Source organism: Schistocerca americana, chromosome 4 (genome assembly GCF_021461395.2).
Source record: "Schistocerca americana isolate TAMUIC-IGC-003095 chromosome 4, iqSchAmer2.1, whole genome shotgun sequence".
Taxonomy (NCBI): domain Eukaryota; kingdom Metazoa; phylum Arthropoda; class Insecta; order Orthoptera; family Acrididae; genus Schistocerca; species Schistocerca americana.
In genome coordinates, this window is record NC_060122.1 from 318,725,751 (window position 1) to 318,741,293 (window position 15,543).

General features: G+C 45.4%; 1 pseudogene; it reads right to left on the reverse strand.

Moving 5' to 3' along the window:
- Nucleotides 1-4,142: 4,142 nt before the first annotated feature.
- LOC124614329 lies at nt 4,143-4,260 on the reverse strand (annotated as a pseudogene).
- Between the last annotated feature and the right edge of the window lie 11,283 nt (nt 4,261-15,543).

The window sequence follows — 15,543 nt, forward strand, 5'->3', positions numbered from 1 at the left end:
AAATGCTACATACAGAAGTTAGTGAACAAGATGGACAGCAGTGGAACGATGTTGGATCTCCATGGCAGGGGACAACCGCCTTTATCGGAAGATAATTTGACTGATGTGAAACAACGATTGTTGGCTTCTCCTGCAAAGTCTGTTCGACGTTTATCTCAGGAATGTGGAATGTCACGGACCACATGTCACAGAGCTGTGAAGAAAACCGACATGAACCCATACAGATTTATTTATATGGATATGGTGTCTGTTCTTTCGGACATGTCCGAAAGAACAGACACCATATCCTTATAAGCAAAGAGTTCTGGTAATACCGACCATGACCGTCTTCTTCTCTGCAGATGCACACATATTACCCGAACTCGTACGGGACTTCCTAAGAATGTCTTCCACGGGTAATGAGTGTGTTGGGGTGGAACACTACGAATGTAGTGTGTGGACATACAACATGAGAATGTGGGTCTCGCGGGAGGCGTGCGCGAGATAGTTCCTACAGTCGCGCTATTCTTTCTGCCCTCGGTAGCTCAGATGGATAGAGCGTGTGCCATATAAGCAGGAGATCCCGGGTTCGAGTCCCCGTCGGGGCACACATTTTCACCTGTCCCCGTTGGTATATATCAACGCCCGTCAGCAGCTGAAGGTTTTAATATAATTCTAATTTCATACAGGTTTGCAGTTGGTGGAACTGAATGTCAGTCACAAAGACAAACGCATTACATTTTGCCGTTGGTTTCAGCAATTTCTTGCAGAGGCCAGAAATATTGCATTACACATGGTTCAGTGATGACGCATGGTTCCACCTCTCTGGTTATGTAAACTCGCAGAATACACCTTTGTGGTGTAATGAAAATCCGCATGCACTGGACAAGCAACCGCTGCATTCGCAAAAGGCTGGCGCGTTCTATGCAATATCACATCGTCACATCATTAAACCAATTTTTTTTTAGTCTACTCTGACAAGTGCAGTTTACAGCGAAAAGTTTCGGAAATCTGTGAATTAGCTGGACGATGAAGAACTTACCCACGGCTGATACCAACAGGATGGCGCCACATGCCACACGTCTCGAATGACCATGGCTGAGATCGAATCATCGTTCCCCAGCAGAGTGATTTCGAAAGGACTGTGGCTCCCAAGAACATTTTATTTAACGCCACCTCACTTTTTCCTCTGGGGTGCCCTAAAAGGCAAGGTCTACAGGAACAAAACATACGGTCTTGGAAGATTTACGAGAGAACATCATCCACGAAATCCGGAGGCTCTGGCAGCAACATTCGAGAATCTGCTGCGTTGTGTTCAACTGTGTTTACAAGTCGAGGGAGGTCACTTCCAGTACCTTTTGTGATTCATATTTACTCCCCCATGAACAAGGTATGACATGTTCATATCATTTCATTTCCTGATTTTTAATGCAAAGCCTTTAAGTGTAATTTAAGCAAATGTTTGTTTGTTGGGACACCCAGTAGTAGACTTGTAACGATGTTGGCAAAATCCAAGTATGTACATCTACACCACATCACTAAATTTATACTGTAAAAAACTGTCAGTACCACTGTCAAGTGGTTCAAATGGCTCTGAGCACTATGGGACTTAACGTCTGAGGTCATCAGTCCCCTAGAACTTAGAACTACTTAAACCTAACTAACCTAAGGACATCACACACATCCATGCCCGAGGCAGGATTCGAACCTGCGACCGTAGCGGTCGCGTGGTTCCAGACTGTAGTGCCTAGAGCCGCTCGACCACCCTGGCCGGTGTACCACTGTCATTAATTAGCACTGGTACTCACTTTATTTTGAAACAAGTTAAAACTGTTATTTGGAGACCCACTTGTCATCATATCTGTGGTCAGTCACGACTCTGCAGATTGTCTGCTTAGAGCCTAGTACTGCAAGCTGCCAGGCATCGCCTCATCACAGAGTCCGGGCGAGGGGAAGTACTACCAGGAGTGGCTGTCCGCCAGACACCTCTGTGCCTCATGTATAAAAATCATGACAGCTACCGTCATAAGAATCTGCAGTCAGCAAGCCTTAAATCACAGACACCCAACACCCTGGGTGTCAGTAATGGTTGACCAGCACCTACGTAAATGATAGATAACATCCAATAGTGGTCGCACGCTGGAGCAAGAGAGAAGGAGAATTGTCTCTCTCTGCAGCACACTAGCACACTTATCTGGTACAAGTAATTGCCGTAAGTGTCCCACACACATACATTGGAGACACAGAAAGTTAGAAGAGAACGTTCTGTATCTCTCTCACACCAGGTACTAACTGGTAAAATTCGACCACATGCAAGAAATAGCAACCAGCAAGATGTTGCTACAGAGCTGCACTGACCACAAGACCCGGCCTATGCCAAGTAATATGGCCCAGACTCGAAAAACTGCAGCTCGCCAGAATGAATGCTGTGTCAACTGCTGTAATATTTTTTATTACATGCCTCTCTAAGGTTATTTCCGGTAAAAAGTCGTTATTAAAATCATTACATCACAAGGGGGCGTTCCTTCGTTATTTTCCTAAGGTGTTAAAGTCATTCCACAAATTCGTGAGCTCGTTTGCTTTCTGCATGGAGTTGACATTGGATGTAACATACTATGCATACATAGGGGAAGAAGAAAACTAATAATGATCTTCTACATTATCACTGAAAACAGTGGCTACTGTAAAATAACTAGGATTAACTGACCTGACAAAGTCAAAGCAGAGGTCAGGCTGAGATAAATGTAAATCATCCACGAAAAAGACGTTTCCACGGAGAAAACACTACTACTGGTAAGGATCACGTTACCGGATTGGCTGTATCAGACCTGCAAAGCTGTTGCATCATATGGATGCTAGGATCGTATTCTCCAGTTGCACATGTAACATAAAAAACTCAAGAAAAAGACGACCTATTTCCTGTGAAGCATAAGAGAGATTAGGTGACGTACAGAGGTTATAGACAATTACTTGATCAGTGCATGAGAATGGAATGGAAGGGAAATCGTTAATACTGCTACCTTGTAGCCTACATCATGCTATACAGCTAGTCTAGGATGTTCGCAGATGATGGAGTTGTCTGTCAGTAGGACAACGGTAGTGAATTGCCAGAGTAACCGTGGAGGATTAGTGATTGCCAGTGTATTTGGCCTGAACGTAAATAAATGTAAATATTGCATCAAAATAGGCCTTAAGCGCCTTTCCTGTATATGTACAGTATAGTGGAAACATTGACTACCGTAAAAGACTTCTGCGTAAGTAACCAGAGCATGCTAAAGCATAAGCCGGTTCAGATTCATCTGCAGGAATCTTAAGGGAATGTGTTTAATCATCCTAGAATGAAGTTAGATACAAAACATCTATAGCCCAATCTTTTTTATAAGTCTTTGTCCCTCGGTCTTAGGTACTTACCAGCTTTAATTAATAAAAGTGCTAGCTTTGTGTCATAGGACTACGAGAATATTACACGGCAGTCAACAACAACAACAACAAAAGCAACGATGTTCCTGGTCGATGCTATAAGAGATGTGTGACTCATTATAGAGAGGTATTTAGGCGTTGAGGGAAAAAATCCAGAAGAGTATGTTGTGGGTGATATATTACTTCCTAGCACGCCAGTCTCGCGAAATGACCACAACGGATGTTTACCCCAGCCATTATTTCGTGTGAATTGAACAGGATGGTTGCTAACATTTTCTTCAGTGCCCACCATAAGGTGGCAGACAGGTGTTACAAATCTGATTTCTCTGTACAGTCCCTGTACAGATACTAGTATCATCTCAGCAAGCTGTTGTATTTTACATACCGTTTAAGTTCCTAAAAAATATGTGTATATCACACAGTGCACTATCAGGCAACTAAATGGGACAAGTTCACACAGTATCCATATGTGGGGTTGGGATATATTCTACTCCAGTCGAAATCTGACAGCAATACTGTACTAAAACAAACTAAACTCCACCAAAACAGGCCATGAAGGCCCAACGGTACCCACCAGCCGCCGTATCATCCTCAGCATATAGGCGTCACTGGATGCAGATGTGGAGGGGCATGTTGTCAGTGCAATGCTCTCCTGGCCGTATGTCAGTTTACAAGACCACAGCCGCTACTTTTCAATCAAGTAGCTCCACAGTTTGCATCACAAGGGCCGAGTGAACCCCACTTGCCAACAGCGCTAGGTAGACCAGATGGTCACCCATCCAAGTGCTAGCCCATCCCGACAGTGCTTAACTTTGGTGATCTGATGGGAACCGGTGCTACCACTGCAGCGAGGCCGTTGGCAGCAATACTGTACTGAGTTCAGTATTTAGGCTATAATTTTTTAATCACTCAGTGCGTGAGGGTGGAATGGAAGGGAAATCGATAATCCTTTAGAGGATTGAATGATTAGAGTGATCAAGTTAGTTGAAATGTGAAGGAATATTGGAAACCAGAAGTCATGTGTTGCGCAGCTCAATTGTACTATACCGTGATGTAAGTGGGTCAGAAAAGTGCCGAGTTAAGCAACAGGAAGCAGAACACTGTGTAACCGGCCAGCTCACTGCACGCCAGGATGTCATCATCGAGGGTGGTAATCGGTTCAGTTACGCCCGCCGAGTAACATCAGCATATTCCACCAGCCTACTGGGGAAGAAGAACTGTGGACATCAGTGGCAAATAGCCGTATTTAAGGACCAGCAGCTAGCTCATTATTATCGTCCATCGTGAGGTGCCAGAGTGACGTAGAACCCGTGGCCGCTACCAATTCGGAGTCGTCACTGCCATCGCAGTCATTTTATAGTCGCTGTCGTAATGCTGGTCGTCGCTTAGGAGGCGACAAAGTGACAATGCCGCTGTGATTATCGTCGGACGCCACCAACAGGCAGCTGCCTGTCATGAGACTCATCGCTTGTGGTGTGTTGTGTTAACACACTGTCGCCATTGCCCAGGGACGCTGCCTCCACAATGCCATGATCAGGGCGAGAGCTGGGGACCCAGGCCCACCGACGTCAGACAGCTGCATTTGGCGATGGTCACTGAGACAGCGCACTGACCTCTCTGACGCGCCCCTCCCCACCCCCCTCCGCTGGTACCACAACAGGGGCTCGTGGCCCATAGTTCCAGCCACCGCAGTGAGACCCAGAAAGGCTGTAGCGATGGCAGCAAGGCAGCAGATTCCAGTTACTCCAATGGAGCTACAATCTCCACAGCGGGTGCGCGTGTGAGCGTCTGCCAGCCACCTTCATCACCGCCGAGAATATCAGAGGACCCAAAACCAATGTATTGCGGTTGATCAATAAATGTTGCTATTCTGTCATCAGGAGCAAATCCGTGGGCACACCCCCACCGTACTCTTTCTCATGCCCAGCAGAGAAACCACGTTTGAATCCGATAACATGGAAAATAGTCCCATGCCCGTTAACTCGGCATGTTTACACCTCATTTACAATACTGTTATCATTTACAGGGCTTCCAGAATACGTGTTTAGATGGTTCTGAGCACTGTGGGACTTAACATCTGAGGTCATCAGTCGCCTAGAACTACTTACACCTAACTAACCTAAGGACATCACACACATCCATGCCCGAGGCAGGATTCGAACCTGCGACCGTAGCGGTCGCGCGGTTCCAGACTGTAGCGCCTAGAACCGCTCGGTCACCCCGGCCGGCGCGTGTTTAGATGTTGGCTGTTCTGTATATAGGAAGGATGAAACACTAGCAGGCTGTAGGAATGTACATGCGGCTTTTCGCGGATGATGCTGTAGTATACAGAGAAGTTGCTGCATTAGAAAATTGTAGCGAAATACAGGAAGATCTGCAGCGGATAGGCACTTGGTGCAGGGAGTGGCAACTGACCCTTAACATAGACAAATGTAATGTATTGCGAATACATAGAAAGAAGGATCCTTTATTGTATGATTATATGATAGCGGAACAAACACTGGTAGCAGTTACTTCTGTAAAATATCTGGGAGTATGCATGCGGAACGATTTGAAGTGGAATGATCATATAAAATTAATTGTTGGTAAGGCGGGTACCAGGTTGAGGTCATTGGGACAGTCCTTAGAAAATGTAGTCCATCAACAAAGGAGGTGGCTTACAAAACACTCGTTCGACCTATACTTGAGTATTGCTCATCAGTGTGGGATCCGTACCAGATCGGGTTGACGGAGGAGATAGAGAAGATCCAAAGAAGAGCGGCGCGTTTCGTCACAGGGTTATTTGGTAACCGTGATAGCGTTACGGAGATGTTTAACAAACTCAAGTGGCAGACTCTGCAAGAGAGGCGATCTGCATCGCGGTGTAGCTTGCTCGCCAGGTATCGAGAGGGTGCGTTTCTGGATGAGGTATCGAATATATTGCTTCCCCCTACTTATACCTCCCGAGGAGATCACGAATGTAAAATTAGAGAGATTAGAGCGCGCACGGAGGCTTTCAGACAGTCGTTCTTCCCGCGAACCATACGCGACTGGAACAGGAAAGGGAGGTAATGACAGTGGCACGTAAAGTGCCCTCCGCCACACACCGTTGGGTGGCTTGCGGAGTATAAATGTAGATTTAGATGTAGATGTAAATATGCATTTGCATATGCAAAACACTTTGCAGAAAGAGTGACGTGATATAAAGCTCAGGAATGCTGTTGGACGGAATCGATTGTTATATGAGTAACAAAAAAACTCTCACAGAACAAATGCACTCAGCGGTCTTTCGACACTTCTGCCTTCACCTGAGATAATTCAGTTTTATGAGGGGCAATCAAATGAAAACCGGACACCCGCTACAAGTGATCCACGGAATGGTTCCATTCAAAGTAAGCACCACACGTGTTAAGACATTTATCCCACTGGGATAATGCAGTGTTTCCCAAACAAACCGCTGAAGTGCAGCCTACGTCCAATTGGCAGTGGCGGGAGGGGGGGAGGGGGGGGGGGGGGAAGGAGCGGGTGTTATCGTGCAACAGGATGATTGTGGCCGATAGCACTGAAGGGACCCTCTACTCGTTGAGTTCCTCGAGTTGAGTTGGAACCACAACCAATGTGCAGCGCTATGAAGATACCATGTGGAAACTGCGATGTGACATAATGCTCGTTAATGCTGTTGGACAGAATCATTGTGTTACACGATAACACACACTATCCGTTGCCAGTAAGACTAAGGCTATACTTCAGCAGTTTGGTTGGGGAACACTGGGGCATCCTCTGTACTGCCCGGATCTTTCACTGTGTGATTTTTACATTTTTGCCTCCCACAAGAAAGACATGCGTGGACGTCGGTTCAAATTGGTCGTGGGTCTGGATCCGTCAGCGGCCGACCACGTTCTACGAAACGGGAATTGATCGTTTCGTTTCCTAGTTGGATAAATGTCTTAAAGTGTGAGTGATTACTTTTGAACGGAACCATTCCACGGTCCTGTTGTGGTGGGTGTTCGGTTTTCATTTTACTATCCCTCATAGTATTCAGCTGAGTAATTTCGATTTTAGACTTCAGTGAGGACGCTTGAGGTGGAGACTTAGCGTAGCAGATTTCCAGATCAGACCGCATCCGAGGACGATGCAGCAGCTGCGCCCAGAAAGGTGAGATTAACGCGAAGCACCAGCGGTATAGGTCCCGATGAGTTTAGTAACCACCCATGATTTCACGATTAGGTTCGACTTGGCCGCTGGGCAGGTACAGTAACTTCACTTCTTTTTGGAGTATGATAAGCAATCACTGTTATCGTGTCGCGGATTTTGGTCAGGCAGTTAATATGTTAGGAAACTGAACTTAACATCACATTCTTTCCTGTTCTAAACTTTGCAAACCACGGTTAATTAAAAATTTGTTTCTTCACTTGATTATTAATGTCTATCATATCTGGAGTAAGCGTTCACGGAATTGTTAATAAATTGAACGATTTATTTTACCTTTGAGTTTCCCTTCATAGTTAGTCATCCCTTTGTATAACTACTGAAAATTTGTAATTACCCCCACTCATTGAATCATTGCTGGCCCAAAAATTAGCTTTTAATAATTCCGTTGTGCACACTTCAATTAGCAGTATTTCAATGGACAGACATCTAGGTGGGCATCAAGAGCAGGGGCTTCGGGGAGGGGAGGACACAGTGATGAAAGTCAAGCGAATGATTGATTCATGCATCAAGAGATTCGTTGTTGGATAAAAAAAAAAGATTATGACCTAATACAGAGTGCGTAGACGGCTTTAGGAAATGTGCAGAAGCCGGGTCAGAGTCGTGGTTGCTACCAGAGATGGCAGCACTGTATACTAAATTTCGTTTCCTGTACAACCCCAAGTCATCTATAAATTTACTAATGTATTTCCCTACTATACCGAATCCGTATAATAAATAAAATTTAGTTATTTGGTACACTTCCTGGTGCTACAATTACAATGGAAAGGAGTGTTACACAGGTTGTTTCAAAATTCCTCTTGCAAACTTCTAGTCTTTGTAGAGGGGAGTGAGTACACAATATTTCGAATGGGAACCCATGTCCGGAAACGTCAAACAATGACGCTACAGAGTGTCAGAGATATAGGCGCCGGCGCCTGTAAATTTATGTACCGGCTGGTCATAATTAAACTTTTCCTATTTACACGTTATAACACGGAAAGTAATTACCGTACGAGTACCAAACTTGGCAGCATTAATGTCATGAGCATGGAGTAAACGCTTTCCATGCGACACAGCGCTAACGTCCAGTTCCAACTATGGCCACCAGGTGTCGTGATCAGCAATCGAGATTCATAGCCTCACACACCTGACCAGTCACAGTGCACTTGTTGACGTGTCCACATGAGCTTTGACAAAAGGAGCAGGGCATTATTGGTCAAGTTCTATTATGAAAACAACAGTAATGCTGCCGCTGCACTTCGTAAATATCGCCGGCTGAAAGGATTACGGGAGGGCCCTCTTCCTCCACCTAATTTATTCAGACTGATAAATATGGGAATTACTGCTGCATTCCTTCATATATATATATATATATATATATATATATATATATATATATATATATATATATATATATATATATATATATATAAGGAGAAAGCCACTTTTCGTTCTTTTCTACTCAGCTGCATTTCTCATCTAATATTTTAAACAAAGCATTTACGAACATGGTACAGACTACTATCTGGTGCCTAAATACTGAGAATGTCAAAATCCATCCAACATAAATATTATAGTCACATGGGTTTGCATTTGGTTCAAATGGTTCAAATGGCTCTGAGCACTATGGGACTCAACTACTGAGGTCATTAGTCCCCTAGAACTTAGAATTAGTTAAACCTAACTAACCTAAGGACATCACACACATCCATGGCCGAGGCAGGATTCGAACCTGCGACCGTAGCGGGTTCGCGGTTCCAGACTGCAGCGCCTAGAGCCGCACGGCCACTTCGGCCGGCTTGCATTTGCTGATTAAATACTATAAAAGTAAGTAACTATCTAACAAATATTAAGAGTTACGCGGAATTTACATACCTATGTCGAAGTACTCTGATAAATTGTAGAGGCAGTTAATTAAGTATTCTTTTAGTCTGTTTTTAAATAGTTAGTAATTTATAATTTTCCACCGGATGTTCACAGATTGCAGTAACATAAAACTCCTTTCTGAATCCCAGACAGGCATCCATAGTCTGCCGGCCACTGTGGCCGACCGGTTCTAGGCGCTTTAGTTTGGAACCGCGCGACCGCTACGGTCGCAGGTTCGAATCCTGCCTCGGGCATGGATGTGTGTGATGTCCTTAGGTTAGTTAAGTTTAAGTAGTTCTAAGTCTCGGGGAATGATGACCTCAGATGTTAAGTCCCATAGTGCTTAGAGCCTTTTCTACAGTGAACTCAAGTCCACTTCTAGTCTTCCGCTTGTGACTTGTATAATTCATCCTCACTTCACTCTTGTCATTAATAACAAATAAAATTAGACAGAAAAAATACTGGCATGCAATTACAATAATCCGTAGGTCACCGAAGATTTCTGCAAGATGTTTGTTATCACCTTCTCCAATATAAATACTACTTTCATCTTAGCTGGAATGTCCCAAAGAAAAACATCAGCATGCTGGTAACGTCACCGTTGAGCACCCATAAGCTCCAGTAATGTCAGCGGACAAAACTGAGTGAAAGTGTGCCCGAAACGCTGCAAATCTCCGCCAGGAAGACGCAGTTTACACTGCCACTTAGGCTGCAGAAGTTCAGATGTTTTGTAAGGTAACAAGATCACGGGGAGTGCGGGAGGCGTTCATTGTCAGCCAGCTGTGGTGCTGGGCTGCCGGGAGCAATTTGCGGTCGGCGCCAGCATGGCGCCTTCAACAGGTGGTTTTCCTCGAAATAGTCACTGCCGGACGGACAGGCCATTACTGCCACCTGTAACCCGTCAAAAAGAGGGAGAATTACAGAACGGACATCATAACTATCGAACAGAGGAGAGCACGAAAATTGCGAGTTCTCAGACTACAAGTAATTAGCTAAGTGAGCGCACTTATTCAATAAATAAAAAGATAACAGAACAGATAAAGATGCCTAATGAGAGGGGGCGAAGGTGTCTCCAGTAAACAATAACAAACAATTATTGTTTTGGAAAAAGGGTAAGAGACCTTTCTTGTGCTAGGGGATCTGGCAATCGCCAACTGGTTTAGTGCAAAGCCTAACACTTGAAGACAACAAGGACGCTAGCCCGCCTAAAACCGTAAGACAGGAGCTCATTCTTAGCTGCATCTTGAGGGACGATGGACACGCCACGCGAATGGTATGTGGTACAATTCGAGAAAAATCCCGAGGCGAGTAGCTAGGCTGAGCATATTATATACACTACTGGCCACTAAAATTGCTACACCAAGAAGAAATGCAGATGATAAACGGGTATTCATTGGACAAATATATTATACCTGAACTGACTTGTGATTACATTTTCACGCAATTTGGGTGCATAGATCCTGAGAAATCAGTAGCCAGAACAACCACCTCTGGCCGTAATTACGGCCTTGATACGCCTGGGCATTGAGTCACACAGAGCTTGGATGGCGTGTGCAGGTACAGCTGCCCATGCAGTTTCAACACGATATCACAGTTCATCAAGAGTAGTGACTGGCGTATTGTGGCGAGACACTTGCTCGGCCACCATTGACCAGACGTTTTCAATTGGTGAGATATCTGGAGAATGTGCTGGCCAGGGCAACAGTCGAACATTTTCTGTATCCAGAAAGGCCGGAACAGGACCTGCAACATGCGGTCGTGCATTATCCTGCTGAAATGTAGGGTTTCGCAGGGATCGAATGAAGGGTAGAGCCACGGGTCATAACACATCTGAAATGTAACTTCCACTGTTCAAAGTGCAGTCAGTGCGAACAAGAGGTGACCGAGACGTGTAACCAATGGCAACCCATACCATCACGCCGGGTGATACGCCAGTATGGCGATGACGAATACCCGCTTCCAATGTGCGTTCACCGCGATGTCGCCAAACACGGATGCGACCATCATCTGTAAACAGAACCTGGATTCATCCGAAAAGATGACGGTTTGCCATTCGTGCACCCAGGTTCGTCGTTGAATACACCATCGCAGGCGCTCCTGTCTGTGATGCAGCGTCAAGGGTAACAGCAGCCATTGTCTCCGAGCTGAAAGTCCATGCTGCTGCTAACGTCGTCGAACTGTTCGTGTAGATGGTTGTCGTCTTGCAAACGTCTGTTGACTCAGGGATCGAGACGTGGCTGCACGCTCCGTTACAGCCATGCGGATTAGATGCCTGTCATCTCGACTGCTAGTGATACGAGGCCGTTGGGATCCGGCACGGCGTTGCGTATTACCCTCCTGAACCCACCGATTCCATATTCTGCTAAGTCATTGGATCTCGACCGACGCGAGCAGCAATGTCGCAATACGATAAACCGCAATCGCGATAGGCTGCAATCCGACCTTTATGAAAGTCGGAAACGTGATGGTAGGCATTTCTCCTCCTTACACGAGACATCACAACAACGTTTCACCAGGCAAAGCCGGTCAGCTGCTGTTTGTGTATGAGAAATCGGTTGGAAAAATTTCCGCATGTCAGCACGTTGAAGGTGTCGCCACCGGCGCCAACCTTGTGTGAATGCTCTGAAAAGCTAATCATTTGCATATCACAGCATCTTCTTCCTGTCGGTTACATTTCACGCCTGAAGCACGTCTTCGTGGTGTAGCAATTATAATGGCCAGTAGTGTACATATACGGCGTCTCCACCAAAAGTCGTCATGCTCACGTTTTCTGCTGTTTCGGTAGATATTTGTAATTTCGTTTTTGCAACATGTAGGCTGAAGTCAGCCCAACATCTTTCATGCAGCGCGTAGTGACAATGGAAAGAGTCGGTTTGTTTCTCGTTACACACAAAATGATCTTTTAAGTCTAACTTTTTATGCCCGTTCTCAAAGTACGACATTCGTTTTATGGATGTGTGTTAACAGGGACATTAAACACGAGGAATAACGAGCGCTCCAGCGGCGGCGACAGCACCACCCTGGCCCGCGATGACTGCTACCGCCGTGCTATAGCGCGCAGCTCAGTCACTGCTGCAGTACTAATTATTCTTCACGTTTTACTGTTCACGTTAATAGAAATCGATAAAACGGATAATGAAGTAGATTAATTTGGGACCACTCTATCGAATGTGTACGTAAAAGTAAAATATAAATATCAGTTTGTATCCAAGGGAAAACAAACAAACTTTTCGACGACGCTGGGCGTCGTATGTGAGATTTGATAAGCAAAATTTGTTTGGGCTGACTCCAAATACACATTGCAATAATTAAATTGCAAATGTCTACCGGAACACCAGAGAAATGCCTGACGACCCATGGGAGACACACTCAGTATTCATTGGGTGATTCAGATGCCCCCACTGCTCAGTTTTATGCAACCCGCAACGCCTTCAAATACCATGCGTAAATTTTCATATTCTCTCCCTCGCTATGCAGCTGAATCACCCTGTAATATGACAGAAACAATAATTCGAAATAGAAAAAGTCTATTAATCCTGGAAGCTAAAACGCTTATCTTAATCACTATGAGCACTTCATCTTCGATACTGTGAAACAAATCTCTTCTCCTGAAAGCTCTTTGAATTCCATATTTTGGGAGGCAGGAGTATGGACCACAACAATAAAAATTTGTCTAGTAAATATGGACTGTCAAACGCGTACCTCAAGAACAGTGAGTACTTGTTCAGTAGATTTGTATCACAGTAGCGAAGATGAACAAGTGCTCATAGCTCTTACGGTATGCACTTTACGTTCCATGTTTACTTGACAGCCGGCCGCTGTGCCCGAGCGGTTCTAGGTACTTCAGTTCGGAACCGCGCTGCTGCTACGGTCGCAGGTTCGAATCCTGCCTCGGGCATGGATGTGTGTGATGTCCTTAGGTTAGTTAGGTTTAAGTAGTTCTAAGTCTACGGGACTTAACAGCTGAGGTCATCAGTCCTCCCTCAGACACGGGTGTGTGTGTTTGTCCTTAGGATAATTTAGGTTAAGTAGTGTGTAAGCTTAGGGACTGATTACCTTAGCAGTTAAGTCCCATATGCTCTTTAAAGTAAAAACTGTGTGTTTTGTTAATTAATAACTAGTATTTTACAGCGCTTTACGGTAGAGCCATCGTAACACAAGTCGATAGATGTGCACCTTCACTGTTCGGACTCGGAAATAAAAGTCATCCGCATTTTCTTTCCGTATTTTCGATGATAAAACCTAGTGGCGAATCTTTTGTTCAAAATTTAATTACTTTATATTATATTTCAGCACTATCAGTTAACTTGGAACAGGGCCATAATTAACTGGCACACTCCCAAGTAGTGGGGAGTGTGCGAGGGAAGTAAAGGATGTCAGAGAGTGCGTGAGAATACCTGTTACAACCACCAAGGAAAAGATAGTAACCCCAGAGGTTGTTACAAAATAAATGCGTTAAAGTGAATTAGGATTAGTTACCTGAATAAAAACTGTCCCTCCGGGACAAAAAAGTAATTGTCGGGACCGTCATTTGCATTCAGGCTTCAGACAATTTGCTAGCAACGCTCGGCTGACTTGGCCTTTTTTCTGCGATGAACTTCTTTGTATTGCGTTCCGCCATTAACTACAGCTAATGGACACTGCAGCTGCTGTAGAATTTCCTGGGGAAGCAGGTGTGGCGCTGGAAACGGTCCGCAGCGGTTAAACGGCGCTTCTGCGAAACTGCAGCCAGGTTTTACGGCGCGCCACCTGTTGGGCTGCAGCTCTCGGAAGGAGCCCGCAGTAGCCTTACCCTGAATCCGAACTCTCGCGGTTCCTTCACAGGTCGTCACGACGACGTAATGAAGTCCGTTGGACGAGGGACAAAACTCACAGCCACAGATGAGTCCACATCTACATGTTCACTCCACGAGCCACTGTACAGAGAATGGTGGAGGGTGCATCGTACTAACATTAGCGATTCCATGTTCTATAACATTCGCATACTAAGCGAGGGAACAAATGACTGTCTGTACAGTCCAGTCAACGAAGGTATATTAGGGGAAAAAAGTCGTTACTACCAAATTTTTGCTGGTCGCTGTGGCCGAGCGGTTCTAGGCGCTTCACTCCGGAACCGCACTGCTGCTACGGTCGCAGGTTCCAATGCTGCCTCGGGCATGGCTGTGTGTGATTTCCTTAGGTTAGTTAGGTTTAAGTCTAGGGGACTGATGACCTCAGATGTTAAGTCCCATAGTGCTTAGAGCCATTTGAAGCAAATTTTTGTATAGCTGGAGGATGGAGTGGCATCACAACATGCTAAAAGTCCTGACAGGTGATGTCTGAGCGTGGGAGTGACGTTGCGGCCTTTGAAGGTTACTTTTTTTTATTGTTTTCTTGAACATCTCGAAAATCGTAGCTTCTAGCGATAATGCTTCCTGGTAAGAAATTAAATTACATTTCCTGTAAAAACGTTCTGTTCATTTTTCTCTGGAACTATCTGTTCCCCCGTTGTAGGGAATGTTAAAATCTCAGATTATTAAAAATAGTGAATGAAATCTTCTTGATTTCAAGCTGTAGCAAATCGAATAAAATTTTCGAGCTTTCGATGGCTACCTCCGCCATCGTCGTCAGGGGTACACCTTATAGGGCGTGGGAGTGGGCTTTGGATATCGAAAGGAAGCAAAAGACGGATGCTTGATGCTTCTAGGGAGGCAGCAGCGGAAGTTTCGAACGTGGCGCCGGCCCCTCGCGCCACGCCGGCCGATGTGGCCGAGCGGTTCTAGGTGCTTCAATCTGGAATCGCGCGACCGCTACGGTCGCCGGTTCGAGTCCTGCTTCGGGCATGGTTGTGTGTGACGTCCTTAGGTTAGTTAGGTTTAAGTAGTTCTAGGTTCTAGGGGACTGATGACCTCATATGTTAAGTCTCATAGTGCTCAGAGCCATTTTTGAACCTCGCGCCACTTGTCACTCGGTCCCGCGGCGGATCGGAGCTGCTATGAGCTGCCCAACTCACCCCCCGTGCACGCGCCATTTCAGCCCTCTCTGATTGGTACCAGATGCTGCAATCGTGTCTAAATAAGCGGAAAACCGTACCAGCCCCGGCAACCAACCCATCCTTCTGACTAACAC